This window comes from Manis pentadactyla, chromosome 4 (genome assembly GCF_030020395.1).
Source record: "Manis pentadactyla isolate mManPen7 chromosome 4, mManPen7.hap1, whole genome shotgun sequence".
NCBI lineage: Eukaryota > Metazoa > Chordata > Mammalia > Pholidota > Manidae > Manis > Manis pentadactyla.
Genome location: NC_080022.1, coordinates 85,132,192 through 85,147,910, shown reverse-complemented (window position 1 = coordinate 85,147,910; position 15,719 = coordinate 85,132,192).

The following is a 15,719-nucleotide window of genomic DNA, read 5'->3' as shown; positions in this document are numbered from 1 at the left end:
CCGCGTCTACTCCCTTCTCTTTCCTCTACTCTCTTACTGAATCATCATTTACTCTATTTGTACATCCATTAGGAGATTACAATTTCCAGGAAGCAAATGATGGAAATAGTAGATGATGGATGGTACATTATGCTCTTCATTATGTTCTGGAACATGTAGACATATTAGGGAAAACTGCTACTGATAGAGCAACAAGAGGCAGAATTCTTGTATCTTTGGGAGATGATAGGCTGATGCACACCCACTCCTGTGTGCACACCCACACCTGTGTGCACATGCACACACAAATATATACAAATTTAAGGGCATAATTTGACCTTCATTTATTAGCATGGCTTTACTAAAATGCAGTTTTTTTTCTGTTTGAGAACCTGCTATTAGAAACTAGAGTAGAAAGAGTACATTATACATCAGTTAGTTAAATTCAGTGAAGGAAATTCTTAGCTTAGTCTAAGAAATCTACAAATAATAAATTTATCACCTCTCCTAATTTTGGGTGAGAAGCTAAAGCACTTCATTTAGCCTCAACTTCACATATCCTTTCAATTAAGTAGAGATGAAGTTATTGTGTTAGATCACTGGCAAGTAATGAGCCAGAATTTAGATGTAATCACATAGTATCTTAAATATATAACTTTATATAAATGCTATAAGAAGCCAAAAACAATAAATAATCCATAAACAGTATTGAGTTTATACCTCTACTAAAAGCTATGTTGCCTTAAGCCTTCAATATTCCATGAACAATTCCATTAATCTTTTATATATAGCAGACCCAATAAAAGTCACTATGTTGTATTACTTAAATTATATTTTAGCTTACCTTTTCATTTTCAAAAAATGCAAAGTACAAAAGATGAATTATTTTTCTCCTATTATAACCTAGTTTTAGTTTAATATATTCTTAAGATTTAGTGACAGATGAACTCATTCTGATCTATTATATGTCATACTTCTCTATCACTTATATTGTTATTCAAAAGTAAAATAGGTAAGTATAAACCTTTAGTCATGGTTTTTATAAAGCAAATTGGTCATGTCAGCAATTTCAGTTACTCTCTTCTTACCTCTTTCTCTTCATTGCAATTTCTTAACAATCTTCCATCGTAGTTCAGGCATGCTTTACTCATTGGTCTTTCTTGTTGGAATTCTATTAGCCAGATGAAAAGAAAACTTCTTGTGGTCTGGTTTATGTGATGGACTTAGTATGGAAACTACTGGGTGGCTATCAGACAGCAAACTGGAACAAATTTTTCTACATCGAGTATGGATATGTTTCTGTGATTATATTATAAATATTACTATCCATTTGTTTGCTAATGTGGATACACATATTGGGAAAATGGTGCCCTGGAGAATCAGGAGTAAAGAACTGCCAATGTGCTTTGACTTAAATTATAAATGATGGTTCTAAAATAAAGAAAGAACAAAAGAAAAATTATTTGATTTTACAGAGATTTATTTGACTGCTTTCTATAGAAAAAGTAAGTACCAGGTTACTGAGGTAGTTTAATTAGAATACCATGCTAAAAAAGAATTCTACAGCTTGCCATAAAAAACCAAATTTTTCTTAGATGGCTGAAAGATTGAAAATTAAGACAAAACTTCTAGAACTTTTTAGAATGAAATATAGAATGATCTTTTTATAAGATTTCTGAAAAGGAAAGCATTTTTAAAATAAATATATCATATGTTCAAAGAGCAGTATCTGAAGCTAGAGAATAGTTCAATCTCATCTATTTCTATAAACTGAGTAATTTATTTATTTTTGCTTCAGATTCCTCATGCAAAATAGGGGCAAAACACACCTAAAGTTACAAGTAGTGATTTTTAAAAGGATATAGTTTACTAGCAGCATTGAGACCTTAGTTTGCCCTCTTTTACCTGGATGTCTCCAATTATGAAGGGAGAGACCATCTTTTTTCATCTATAGGGAAAGGGGGTGGTTTCCCAGTAGGGTAATATCCTATTATGAAGGTTAGCCTCAGAACAACAGCAAATTAGGCAAGAGTTCTTTTGTGTTGGGGTTAATAACTTGTAACTGTTGGACAAAACATAGGGCCAGAAGGGAGAAATGAAAGTATATTGTTTAAGGAACTTATGATCAAGGTAAAGTGGACTAATATTTAGAAGTAGGCCATGATGAGTTGAAGACGTGGTCCATATATGCTAAGTCAACTACTAAAATAACAAAACATAGTGTTATAACTGGTAAGTCAATAAAGAAAATAAAATGAAATAATAAAAAATATTCACACCAAAAGAGGGCAAAAAGAGGGAAAAAGGAGAAGGCAGATAAGACAAATAGAAAATAAATAGAAGGGAAAAAAAGATGGAATAAGCAAAAAGCAAATGCTACTACTGATCAAAAATAAGCTGGACTGGCCATATTAGTATCTATAAAGGTAGATTTCAGGTCAATAAAAGTGCTATCATGCATAAAGAAAGTTGTTTCATAATGATAAGGGTGTCAATTCAAATATAGGACATAGCATTCCTAACCATTTATTAACCTAGCTCCAGAAGGTGAAAATAATGAAGCAAAAACTGATATAACTTGAGAACCAGAAAAGTTCAGTGACAGTGGGAGATTTCAGCTTCCATCTTAAAAATGAATACAGCAAGTATTCCATATGATGGAATACTAAATCAATGAAAGTCTAGAAACTCGAACAATACTCGACTAATTTAACCTAATAGACATTTCTGGAACATTTTACCCAACAGCAGCAGAAGACACATTATTTTAACATGCACACATAAGATTGCCATTATTTGGGGCAATAAAACAATTCTAAATAAATTTGAGAGGATTTAGATCATATAAGTTATGTTTGACAATAATGGAATTACTTCAAAATCAAAAATAGAAAGATCTGTGAAAAATCCCCAAATATTTGAAAACGGTTTTAGTCAAAATTCTCCAGAGAAAAGGAACCAATAGCCTAGATAGAGTGAGAGAGGGCAAAGAAGCTTTTAAGGAATTGGCTCATTGGTTCATATGATTGTGGGGTTTGATAAACCTGAAATCATAGGCTAATCCAGCAGACTAGAGATTTGGGTGAGAGTCTATGTTGCTGTCTGAGACTGAAGGCTGGGATCTCAGGAAGAATTTCTGTGTTGCAATCTGGAGGCCGAATTCTTTCCTTGGAATACCTCTATCTTTGCTCTTAAGGCCTTCCTTCAACTAATTGCTTAAGGCACCCACCTTATGTAGGATAATCTACTTCATTTCAAGCCAACTGTTTGTAAATGTTAACTTACCTAAAAAATACATTTACAGCAACATCTAGGCTAGTGTTTGCCTAAACAGACTATGGTCATTGTAGTCTAAGCAAGCTGACATATAAAATTAACTATCACAGAAAGTAAATAACATACATCTAAACTACGCTGGTCAAAGATAACATCAAAATGGAAATTAGAAATGTTTTCTTTATCAGAATGAAAATTAAAACACATTGTGTTAAATTTGGGGGGTGAAGCAAAAGCAGTGCTCAGGGGAAAAATTATGCCACTAAACATTTAAGTTGGAAATGAATGAAGATCTTAAACCAATTACTTCATCTTCTACCTTAACAAACTAGAAAAAGAGGATCAAAGAAAACCCGAATTAAGCAGAAGGAAAGAAATAATAAAGGTCATAGTGAAAAATCAATGAAATATAAATTAGACCCAAATACTTACTATTTGAGAAGATCAGTAAGACTGATAAACCTCTAATCAGACCAATCTCAAAAATTAGAGAAGACACAAATCACCAATATCAGGAAAAAGAGAGGTGGAATACAACTATAGTTCCTCCAGATATTAAAGGATTATTAGGAAATTGTTTGAAAGCCTTTACATTAAATCAACAGTTTAGATGAGATCTGATTGGTAGCCTTATAGGAAGAGGGAGAAAGAAACCTCACTTTCTCTCCACTTTCTTCACACCCACACAGCAGGGAAAGGCCAAGTGCACACACAGCTACACCTGCAACACAGCTCTCACCAGAACTCCACCATGTTGGCACATTGACCTCTGATTTTCAGACTTCAGAACTGTGAGAAGATAAATTTCTGTTGTTTAAGCCTCTCAGTCTGTGGTATTCTGTTATGTCAGCCAAGAAGTTTAAAACAGGTATCTTCAAAAAGCCTATGGATAGCATCGTACTTAATGGTTAAAGACTAAGTTATTTTCCCCTTAGACATGAAATAAAGCAAGGATTTCTGCTCCTATCATTCCTACTAAGCATTTTTTTGGAGGTTCTAGCGTGTATAAAAGGAACTAAAGGAAATAAAAGAAAACCAGATTGTAACAAAAGAAGTAAATCTGTCTTTATCCAGACAACATAATTGTATATGTAGAAGATTCTATGGAATCTACAAAAAAACTAACTAGAATTAATACATCAGTTTAGCAAGACTGCAGGATACCAGGTGAATATATAAAATTAGTTGCATCATGTGTATACTAGCAGAGAGCAAGCAAAAATTAAGATTTTTAAAGGTCATTTAAAATATGAAAACAAATGCATCCTATTATGTCTAATAAATCTTAATAAAACTGTAAAGAAATAATTTAAAACAAATGGTACTCTTTAGATATTTTATAGAATTATTACAGAAAACACTGTTACGTAAAATACTGGAGAGCCTGGACTGGATCACTGATGGAAGAACCAAGCGGCACTTGGAGGTCTTGGAGTGTTGAGATTTTATTTCACGGGCGGGCTCAGAGGGGGGTAATCTCCCAAGGTCTGAGCCCTGAGCACAAGCAAGGCGAGCAATTTGTATTATTGTGATATGTGTCATGTCGGCTTGTGCAGGGCAAAGGGGGAGCCTGGAGGAGGGGAGCAGGGAGCTGGGAGTGCTTTGCCAACTGGAGGAAAAAAGTGGTTTGCCGACCTTGACGGCTGTGTTGAATATTTTCCTTATCAGAATGTTCCTCATTTTAGATTTATTTGGTGTTTTCTCATGATTAGACTAAAGCAATGAATTTTTTAGAAGACTACCACAAAAATAATGTGCTTACCATTGCATCATATTAGGGGGTCACATCAATCTATCTCATAATTAGTAATATTAACCTTGAACTCTTGGTTGAGATGATTGTACCAGGCTTCTCCAGTAAATTTACTTATTTCCTGTGCCATACACTGTTAGGAACAAGTGATTATTCCAGCCCATGTTTAAGGGAATAGAATTAGTCTCCACCACTAGAGGGAAGGATATCAAAGAATATGTGGACATGCAAAAATACCATAGTACATAGGAAATATTTTAGGGTAGGTATTTCAAGTTACTCAAATATCTCCTTAAAGTGTCACCCACTAGTTTTAGCCATCTGCCATGGGACTTGCCTGCAGCCACTGTAACTATAATGTTCTAATGGTGATTTTTCATTTCCCTCCTATCTCCTATGTTATTCATTGGAATTCCTCAGAAAGGAAGAACTGTCTCTTCTCACCCATTTATTTATTCAATCATTTATTTATTTTAATGTGAACCCATGGGTATTTGTTTTATAGTTTGGGCTATAATCCAATACTATGGTGCTAATTTTGTATCTCAAATTGGTCCAACTTTGGCCATTGAAGGGCTGTTTGGTTCACATGCCTCCTTTTCATCCTTCCTACCTTCTTCCTTTCTTTCTGTCCTTTCTTTCTTCTTATCTATTTTTTTCACTTTTTTAAGTATTTCTTTGCTTTTTGACACCACATGATGCTTGTTCCAGGCTCACATTGTCTTTCCCAGCTCAAGGCCTAGTCACTTCACAAAGACCCCTGGTTCCTTGTATTAGAGAATGGTGCCTAGAAATTAATCTGGGTGTCAGGTATGGTCACCGTTTGTTACTGGATAACCACTGTTTCTAGGACTTCTCAGAAGACAGAGCTGAGAAATGTGTGTGTGTCAACTAAAACATGCACACACACATATTCTCTGTCTCTCTTTCCACCTTTCTATCAACTGTCTATCCATTTATCATCATCTACCTATATTAAAATTAACATCAGTTCATACTGCTATCTCCAAAGACTCTACTGCAGCATTACAATATTTCTAATAAGCCACCATCTTGCTTATTATTTTTCGACTGAAAAACCTGTCTGTCATTATCTACTTACTTCTTCAGCCCTATTATATGTGTAGTGTAGTTTCAGATTTACTAGCCTACCCCCAGGAGAAAAATTTTACTATCTAAAATGTGTGTGTATAGAGTCTTTCCTCTTTCACCTTATAGTATCTAGTTAAAATACTGCTTCACGAAGTTACATATATCAGCTCTTGTCTTTCACCACCCTTCAGTGTGGTAGGCCATCCATTTGTAATACAGTTAAATTATATATCACAATTTGCATTCTGTCTTGGATCTCTTTAACATCCTTGCTGATTACTGTTTTAATACCAGGCAGTAAAACATCACTCCTTTTGGTGCACAATTCTATAGGTTTTAACAAAAGTGTAATCATGTATCTATCATATAGAATATTTCTATCATCTTCTTTTATAATCAACTCTTTCCCGCATCTCTATCCCTGGCAATCACTGATCTGTTTTGTGCCTTTATAATTTTGGTTTACAAAATGTCATATAAACAAATTATACAACATGTAGACTATTTAGCTTCTTTCACTTAGAAAAATGCATTTAGGATTTATCCATGTTGTTACATGATTGGTAGCTCATTAATTTTGATTACTGAGTAGTAATCCTTTGTATGGGTGTAATTCTGTTTAACCATTCATCCACTGAAGGGCAACTGGATTGCTTTCAACTTTTAATGATTATGAATAAAGTTGTTACAAACATTCCCTCCAAATTTTTTGTGTGAACAAAGGATTTCAACTCATATGGGTAAGTAACTAGCAACATGATTGCTGGGTTTGTATGGTAAGGGTATATTTAACTTATAAGAAATAGCCATGTTATTTTTAAGTTTGATTAAGTGTAATTTATTATTTTTATGGATTGTGTTTTTAGTATTTTATCTAAAAACTCTTCAAAGCCTAAGATCATATAAACTTTTTCTAGATATTTTATAGTTCTACATTTTACAGTTAGATCTATTATTCCATTTTGAGTTAATTTTTGTGTTAGGTTGACAAATAGGTCAAGTTCACTTTACTATATATGGTCATCCAATTGTTCCAGCACCTTTTGTAGAAAACACTATACTTTTCCACTGAATTTCCTTTGTATCCATGTCAAAAATCAGATCAGTTAACTATATTGTTTTGGTCTATTTCTAGGCTCTCCATTCTGTCCCATTGATCTGCATATCTGTTCTTCACCAGTTCACTTTTTCTTTTCTTCATGTAGCTTATGTGTAGTTTTGAAATCATGTAGTGTGAGTCATCTGTTTGAATTTTTTTCAGAATTGTTTTGATTATTTTGTTACTTTATATTTCTTGTTTATTTTTTGAAGCAACTTGTAAATATTAAAAAAAAAACCATTGGCAATGAATCTATAGAATAAATTGAAGGGAATTTACACCTTGGCAATATTATGTCTTCAATCCATAAACACAGTATATCTCTCCATTTATTTAGGTCTTCATTGATGTCCTTCATCAATTATTTTTTAGTTTTCAGCATATGGATTCTGTATGAATTTTGTAGCTTTATTCCTAATGATTTCATATTTTAAAGTGGTATTGTACATGGTACTTAAAATTTTTTTAATTCCAATTTTTCCAATAATTAATAATGTGATTGACTTTTTTATATTGATCTTATATTCTGACACCATTCTAAAAAATGCTTTGTAGTTTTAGAAGCTGTTATGTAGTCTTGTTTGCTTTTTATGCATACATAAACTTATGTTTGGATATTGGAATTATTTAGTTAAGAGGTAAGAAACAGTACTATGTCTTCCAAATAATTCGGAATGCTCTTAAAAAAAAAACAAGTAAGATACATGCAAAATTATAATCCTGATAAAACTGCAGCCTAGTTAATGTGTTTAAATGTATGTAAATAAAATGTTAATAAGGAATTTAAAAAATGTAAAGTCAAAAGGCGAAGAATTGACATTTATAGATTAAGAATTAAACAATAGCACGTTTCAAGGAAGATGGACAGTTTAAGGAATATGAATAATTTTTTGTTGTAGACAGGAGTGATTCCTCATTTTTGAACATGGCCTGTATGAAATTACCTCCATTTGTCTGATTTCATTTCCTCCAAGCATTGTATTGATTATCACGTGGCTACTTCAGTTCTACCCACTCCAGCTTTCAATAGTCAGGTGCAACGTTTTGATAACTTTGAGCTCCACTTCCCTCATTTGTAAAATGAAATTAATAATAGTACTTATCCCACAAACTTGTTAGAATTAATAATTGTTAGAATTAATATTAGCAGGCCAATATGCTAACGTGGGTATTCCATAAATAAAATGGACATGGTGGATATCTAACTTTCTACTGTTCTACCTGGCACACCCCTCAAGGGTATGACCAGATGAGGGGGCCTCATAAGCCAGAGGCTGTGGGGTGTGCTGTTGTTTCACAACCCCAAAAGCTTTTCAAGTATAGTCTGAAATAAGCCCTGAGGCAGGGGGCAAGGAGACATCAAAGACGCAGACCACTCCAAACTGGTAGATGCAGCAAGCGAACTTACATACAATTTGTCTTGGTTGGCCCCAGGATGAGTAGGCTTTTGCACCTGCCTGCCAAGTCTTATGCCAAATCTTAAAAGCTTATACGTACGCGTTACCTGGGATTAGACACATATACTGCTCAAATGGTCTTAACAACACATTGCTCTCTCAAGGCTGTCTTGAGAATAGCTCCCAGTGTGGGAACGGTGTGGAGACCATATATTACAAGCACAGGGGAGGGGCTCAGGAGCATCCAATTGCCCAGATCCAGCTTACAGGTCAACCAAGGGTCACATCCCCTCAATGACCTCCTACAGCATGTAACAAAGGCGGTGGGAACATAGGGGGTCTGGAGATACCAGTGCATCCTCCACATGAGAGAACCAAGCAGGGGTGATCACTCAGAGAGAAGCAAACCAGCTCCCAGTTTGTGCCAAGGGCATCATCAATGAAAAGTGGACTCTGGTAGCTAGTAAGACCTTTACCCCCTCTCTCTAATGCCTCTTCTCCTTTCCCAACCTAGGAGATGCTAGAACGAGGAGAGCTATTATGGGGCAAGAGGTATGAGAATATCCACCATGTATCACCTTCTTTCCATTGATATCTCACAGTCTCAGACAGTGGAAGTTGGAACACTAAATTATCTATGAGATAGAAATCAACTGGATTTTTAATGACTGAAAATGAATGCATGTCTATACATTAAGCCCAAGATGTCATAAGAGGCCGAAAAGGAAAAGTAAACAAGCAATTATTGAAGAAAAAATAAAACATTTTCATATTTGTACTCTGTGGTAAACAGACTGCAATTAACAGGCTTTTGTAACTGGGAAAAATTTTTTTCCTAATTGGAAATTCTCTTTTCCTTGTTTTTAAACTTACTTTTTCGTGTCAAGAAAATGTTTCATTTTTCCTTTTGTGATTTTAATGAAGTATTGAAATAATATATGTAGCATATGAACCATACTTATAAAACAAACACACACCATCTGAAATTTAAGAGCTAGAAGGTCACAGATATTACCTAAGTGCTCTCTGCTATCGCACGTACTTGTTTTCACTCTAGAAATAATCACTGTCTTCAATTTGTGTTTTTGTTTCTTTGTGTAGCAGACATTGTCACTGCACCACCTACATCCTCTTGGCACTCACTCCTCCTGTAAAGGAAGATGGACCCTTACTGTAAGTGTTTGCAACCCTCTACCCAAGGGAGTTCTCTGTAGTGCATAAGGCAGGCTAGAAGTTCCACAGAACGGCTTTTAGTTCTTTTTAAATATCGCTTAACACACACACACCCTTCTAAGCAATATATTGTTTAGTTTTGTGGCACCATAAATGTGATCACATACATTACAGAGTTTTCTTGGACTTGCTTTTTTCATTCAACATCAGGTTTCTGAAATTCATCTGTTTTGTGTACACCTGTGGTTCATTAATTTTACTACTCTGTATTTGTGAATACAGCCTGAATCAACATTTTTTAAATTCACTTACCCATTGATAGACATTTGGATTGCTTCCGTATTCTTTCTATTATGAATAGTGCTGCTATGAACATAGTTATGCAAGACTCTCAGGTCATCTAGGGGAAAAATGTTGTGCCATAGTGCAGAATAATGTTCATTCCAAATTGCATTGCAAAGAGGTTGTAGCAATTTCCATTCCCTCTGGTATAAGAATTCCCACTGCACCAAATCCTCAGCCACGTGGGCTCTTGATAAATTTCTTCATTGATTTGTAGTGCTGCCTTTATTGTTTATTAAGTTCTAAAATATCTGTAGCTCTGTCTAGACTCACTGGAATAGTCATTGGTTTATTTATCTGTTGTTGCACGAGTAGCATATCACATTTATTACAATGAGTATCTTAGTGTATCTGATAGAATAAGTTCCTCTATTTTGTTTTTAAAGGTTGACATAACTATTTCTGGATAATTTTTTTATCAAAATAAATTTTAGAGTAAGTTAGTCCTCAAAAAATGCAACATATTTTGTTTTTGGTTTCCTTGAATATTTAGATGAGTATAGAGAGCAGTGACTTTGTAATGTTGAGTCGTATCATCCAAGAGCATGGGATGCTTTCTCTTTACTCTCTCTTTACTCTTCCATGTTCTTAAGAGCTTTGAAGTTTTGTCCATAGAGGTGTTAGGTATTCTTTTAAAGGCATTCCTAGGCAATTTATTGTTTTGGTGTTACTGTGAATGTTATCCTCCTAAGGTTAATTTCTATTTGACTACTGTTGGTGTAGAGGACAAAATCTCTCATACATAGATTTTTGCACTAACTGCAAATGATGGTAGTTTTATGTCTTACCTTCTAATTCTTCTATTATTTATTTCTTTTTCTTATAGTCTTTGACAGAACTTCCAATATTATATTAAACAGTAGCAGTGTTAGTAGATATTTTCACGATCTTAAAGGGAATGTATTATGATTTTTTTCCTTTTGGTAAAAGGTTTGCTGTAGACTTTGATGTATATATATATGTGTATTTTTTTTATCGAGTTAAAGACAGTCTTCTTCCATTCCTAATTTGTTGATGCCTTTTGTGAAAAATAGAGCTTGCCTTTTATCAAAGGCCTTTTTAGCCCTGATTGTGAAAATAACCTATTTTTTTCTTTAGTCTATTAATGCTATAAATTTCAATTAATAGATGAAATTCAATTCATTTCATAATTATAAAACTATTCACTGGATGTGGAGAGAAATATGATGTCTAGAGCTCCTGTAGCTCAGGCAAAGACCTTATGTAAGAATGAAGCCAACATACAGAAAAAGCAGAAAAATCTAAGAGATAATGAGAACCAGGTCTTGGTAATATTGTAGGTGTTGTGACGTAGCCACACATGAACTCAGAACTCCCCTAAACAGTTGTTGGGTAAGCCAACGCATTCTCTGAAACCAGGTTGAGTGTGCTTTTCTGGTGCTTGATTTAAAACACTGATCACATTATTCAGGTCAATTTTCTTCAATTATCTAACCCTATTTATGAAACAGTCAATTCTATTTTCATTCTTCATGTGTGCCTCCTTTACTCTGGTGTCAATCTGTAAAAATGTATTGAGTCTGTTCCTTAACACTAATCCACTTCTTTGTCTATTTTATCTATTCCTACACCAATGGTAGTCTTATTTCTAAAAATCTATATTGTTTTTTAATTCTATATTTTTTAAATGGTTCAAAGTCAGAAAGTTTCAAAGAGTATTCTTAAACATTTTCCTCCCCAACTCCTGACTCCCAATCAGTGTTTCCTGTTCGGAACACCCAGTTTGATAGATGTTTTGTACTTCCTCCCTGAGAACTTTAAGCATGCATAAGCAAATATATTGTAAGCCAAAAAAGTAGTATACTATAAAAATTGATCTGCACCTTGTTTTTTTAAATAGTGTATCTTATAGATTATTCTCATTGTTTTTTATCCCTGGATGGTATACCATTGGATGAATATAATCTTACTTGTTTTGCCAAATAAAATTATATAAAAGTAAACTACATTTCAGTACCAATCTTATATTGAATGACATTTACATTCTCTATTTATTTTTTTTTACTTTTACAAAGAGCTAATGGAATGAAAACCTTGTACAGATATCATGATGAACATGCAACTGTGTAACTCTAGTATACATTCTTTGTCTTGGGAGCACTGAATCAGAAGATGCATATATATATTTTTTTAATTTCTGAAAAATATTGTGAAATTGCCTTGGCTTAAAGTTATTCATTTCATATGGCAATATGTTTGAAAGCATCTATTTTTGCCCCAGCTTATTATCATGTTTTCTGATGATGTTGTAAATAGTATACTTTTAAATTTCAATTTCCATATTTTCATTACTAATAACTAAATGCAATTGCATTTTGTAATAAGGCCTGGCATTCTATGACCTTACAAGCTCACTTTTTAGTTCTACTGGATTTTTTAAAGGTTCCTTAGGAGTTTCCGTGTATATTCTTATGTCATATGAGTCAATAATAAAGATATTTCTATACCTTCCTTTATAATTTGTATGCCTCTTTTTTGTATTCTTTCATATTACACTACATAGGACTTGTTTTTCCCAATATCAGGGGAAAGCATCCAGTGTTCCAATATTAATTATGAGATTATTAGAGATTAAAGAAAGGTTTTACATAAAATGCTATGTCCTCCTTCCTGTTTCTTTTTTTCAAAAGCTCATCATCAATAGATGTAAAATTTTGTTAAAAGATTTTCTATATCTATTGAGATGATTCTTTAAATTTTCTCCTTATTCGTTAAAATGGTGAATCACTGATGTGTGAATGCTAAATCAAATATTAGACCTTAGGATAAATGCCATTTCTGAGATCAATTCCACTTGGTCATGATTTATTATACTTTATAAATACCGCTAATTGCAATTTCTAGTGCTTTTACAAGTTCTTGCTTTTGTTGTTAAAGTTCATGTATTGGTCTGCTATTCTTTCTTTCTCTCTCTTTTCTTATTTTTCATTTTGTTATCAGGGCAACGCCTCCTCTATGTTCTGAAAGCATTAGGATTAATCTTTCTTCCTTAAAAATTGGATATTTTTCACTGGAGAAACTCTCTGGGCTGAGAGGTTTCTTTGTAGGAAGCTTTTATATCACAACTCCATTTCTTTAACAGGTATGGGTCTATTTATATTTTCAACTTCTTTTTGAGGAAGTTTGTAAATTTTGTCTTTCAAGGAAATATTTTATTCATCTAAGTTTTTTTAATTGATTGATATAAAGTTGTTCATAGTTTTTCTTATTGTCCTTCTAACGTCAGTGTGACCTATAGTGATAGCTCCTCTTATGCTCCTCTGTGGGTGACTTGTGTTCTCTTTTCTACTTCGTCAGTGTAGTAGGGGGTTAACAATTTTATTTATATTTTTCAAGAATTAATGTGGCTGTGGTATATTCGAATTTTTTATCCATTTTCAATTTTATTTTTAGCTTTTTTCTTTTATCTTCTTGAGGAAACAGATAATTCATTCTAGATCTTTCTTATGATGTCAACTTTTATAGCTATAAATTGCTCTTTAATGTCATCTCAGAATGTTCTTGTTGTGTTCTTATTTTCATTTAATTCATTTCAAAATATATTTCAATTTCCTTTTGATTTCCTCTTGACCAACAAATGATTTAGAAATTATTATTTAACCTCCAAATATTTGAAGTTTTCTGTTACTGATTTTTAACTTAAATTCATTGTGGACAAAAAAACACACCCTTATGATTTAATTCTTTTTTACAATTTACTGAAACATGTCTTATGAATGAGCATAAAGTTTTATCTTGGTGAATGTTCTGTGTACACACAAAAGTAATTTTTATTCAGCTATTGTTGGTGGAATATTTATATATAATTATATAGCATACAATTATATAACATAATTATGTAGTATTATATAATAGAATAATTTTAAATATACTTATGGTGCAGTAGGTTTATACTATTAAAATGTTTCATAACTTTATTGCTTTTCTGTTTTATCAGTTACTGAAGATTGTTGAACTCAGACTTCTAGTTCTTGATTTGTCTGTTTCCCCCTTAAGTTGCCAGCTTTTGCTTCATTTGTTTTGAGGCTCTATAATCATGTATTAGCATTTGAGATGTGTGTATATTTGATAAATTGATCCTTTTATCACAACAAAGGGAGTATCTATTTCTATAGTAATATTTCTTATTTTGAAATTTAGTTTGCCTGACTTTAATTAAACCACTCCAGATTTCTTTTGCCATGGTATATCTTTTTCTATCCTTTTAGCCACTCTGTGTCTTCATATTTAAATGAGTTGCTTTAAACCAGCAAGGAATTCGGTGGGGTTTTTTTTTCCCCTAAATCCAGTCTGATACTCAATGCCTTTTACCTTTAGTGCTTAGGCCATTTTCATCGGATATAATTATTGTTATGGTTGGGTTTACCACATAGCTGTGAGTTTTTCACATTTATATATGTTGTCCCTTTTCCCTTCTTTTTTATGAGTTTTATAATATACATTTTTAACTTTTCATAATCTACCCTCAAATAGTATAAGGCCACTTCATATTTAACTTAAGAATCTTGTAATTATGTACTTCCACTTTCTCCTCTTTTAGTCTTTTATTTTATCTTCACCATTAGTTGTAAAAAGTCAAAAATAGGTAATGATTTTTTGTGTGTAGGTAAACTTATGCTACACAAAAGTAGTAATGATGATGATGATTGCTATTAAAAAATAAGTTTAAACAGTAAGAATTCCAGCTAAAACATTAACAGAGGAATTATTAATAAATGTAAAGCAACTTCAGATATTATGAAAGGCCTTGCTATGTATGCTTAAAGATCTTTTTATGTCTGTGTTTAAATATCTTATTTATGTCACATTTTATTAATGTCTTAGTGAATGCTTTCAATGTACTTGAAATATAACTTAATTTTTCTTTATCTATAGTACTCTTCAATTATTATTTATTAATTTTTACATTACTCTTGAAGGGTTCTATTTGATAATGTTTCTTTCTTTATATTTCATCTAAGATGTGAGTTATGTCCTGGGGCTGACAAGCTTATTTCTAAAGTGATGCATTTGTAATGTATTCTTACTATTCACTTTTAATTTTAAGCACAACCAACTGTCTAGTTTTAAGATACATTTTATAAAAAAGAAGTAATAAAACTCTTTGAGTGTTTTCCACATTTGCCTGACAAAAGAGACAAGAACTGATAATTAATATTTGAGCATACACGATGACCCAGCTCCTGTATTTTGCCTCAGGAGATTATCCAGAATGAGCTAGTCTAAACTTTTATATTTTGTTTTGAACTCATTTTAAAACATTGTTGTTTAAAATAATGCTTATTAAAACCAAAATCTTATCTCATTTCAGCAGTCTTCATTTTCATTCTGAGGTTTTATAACAGGAATTGAGAGGGCTCTGAGTCAGACTGCCTGGCTTCAGCACTGCCTAATTCTGGGACCTTCTACAAGTCACTTGAGCTCTTTGTACCCATGGTTTCTTATGTACAAATAGGGAATAATAGAATGATTTATTTCATAGGGCTGTGCTTTATGAGATAATACATATTAGGGGTTATAAAATTGGCACCTAATTAAAATTAGGAGCTCATTATTACTCTGAATTCATACAAAGCATTTAGCTACA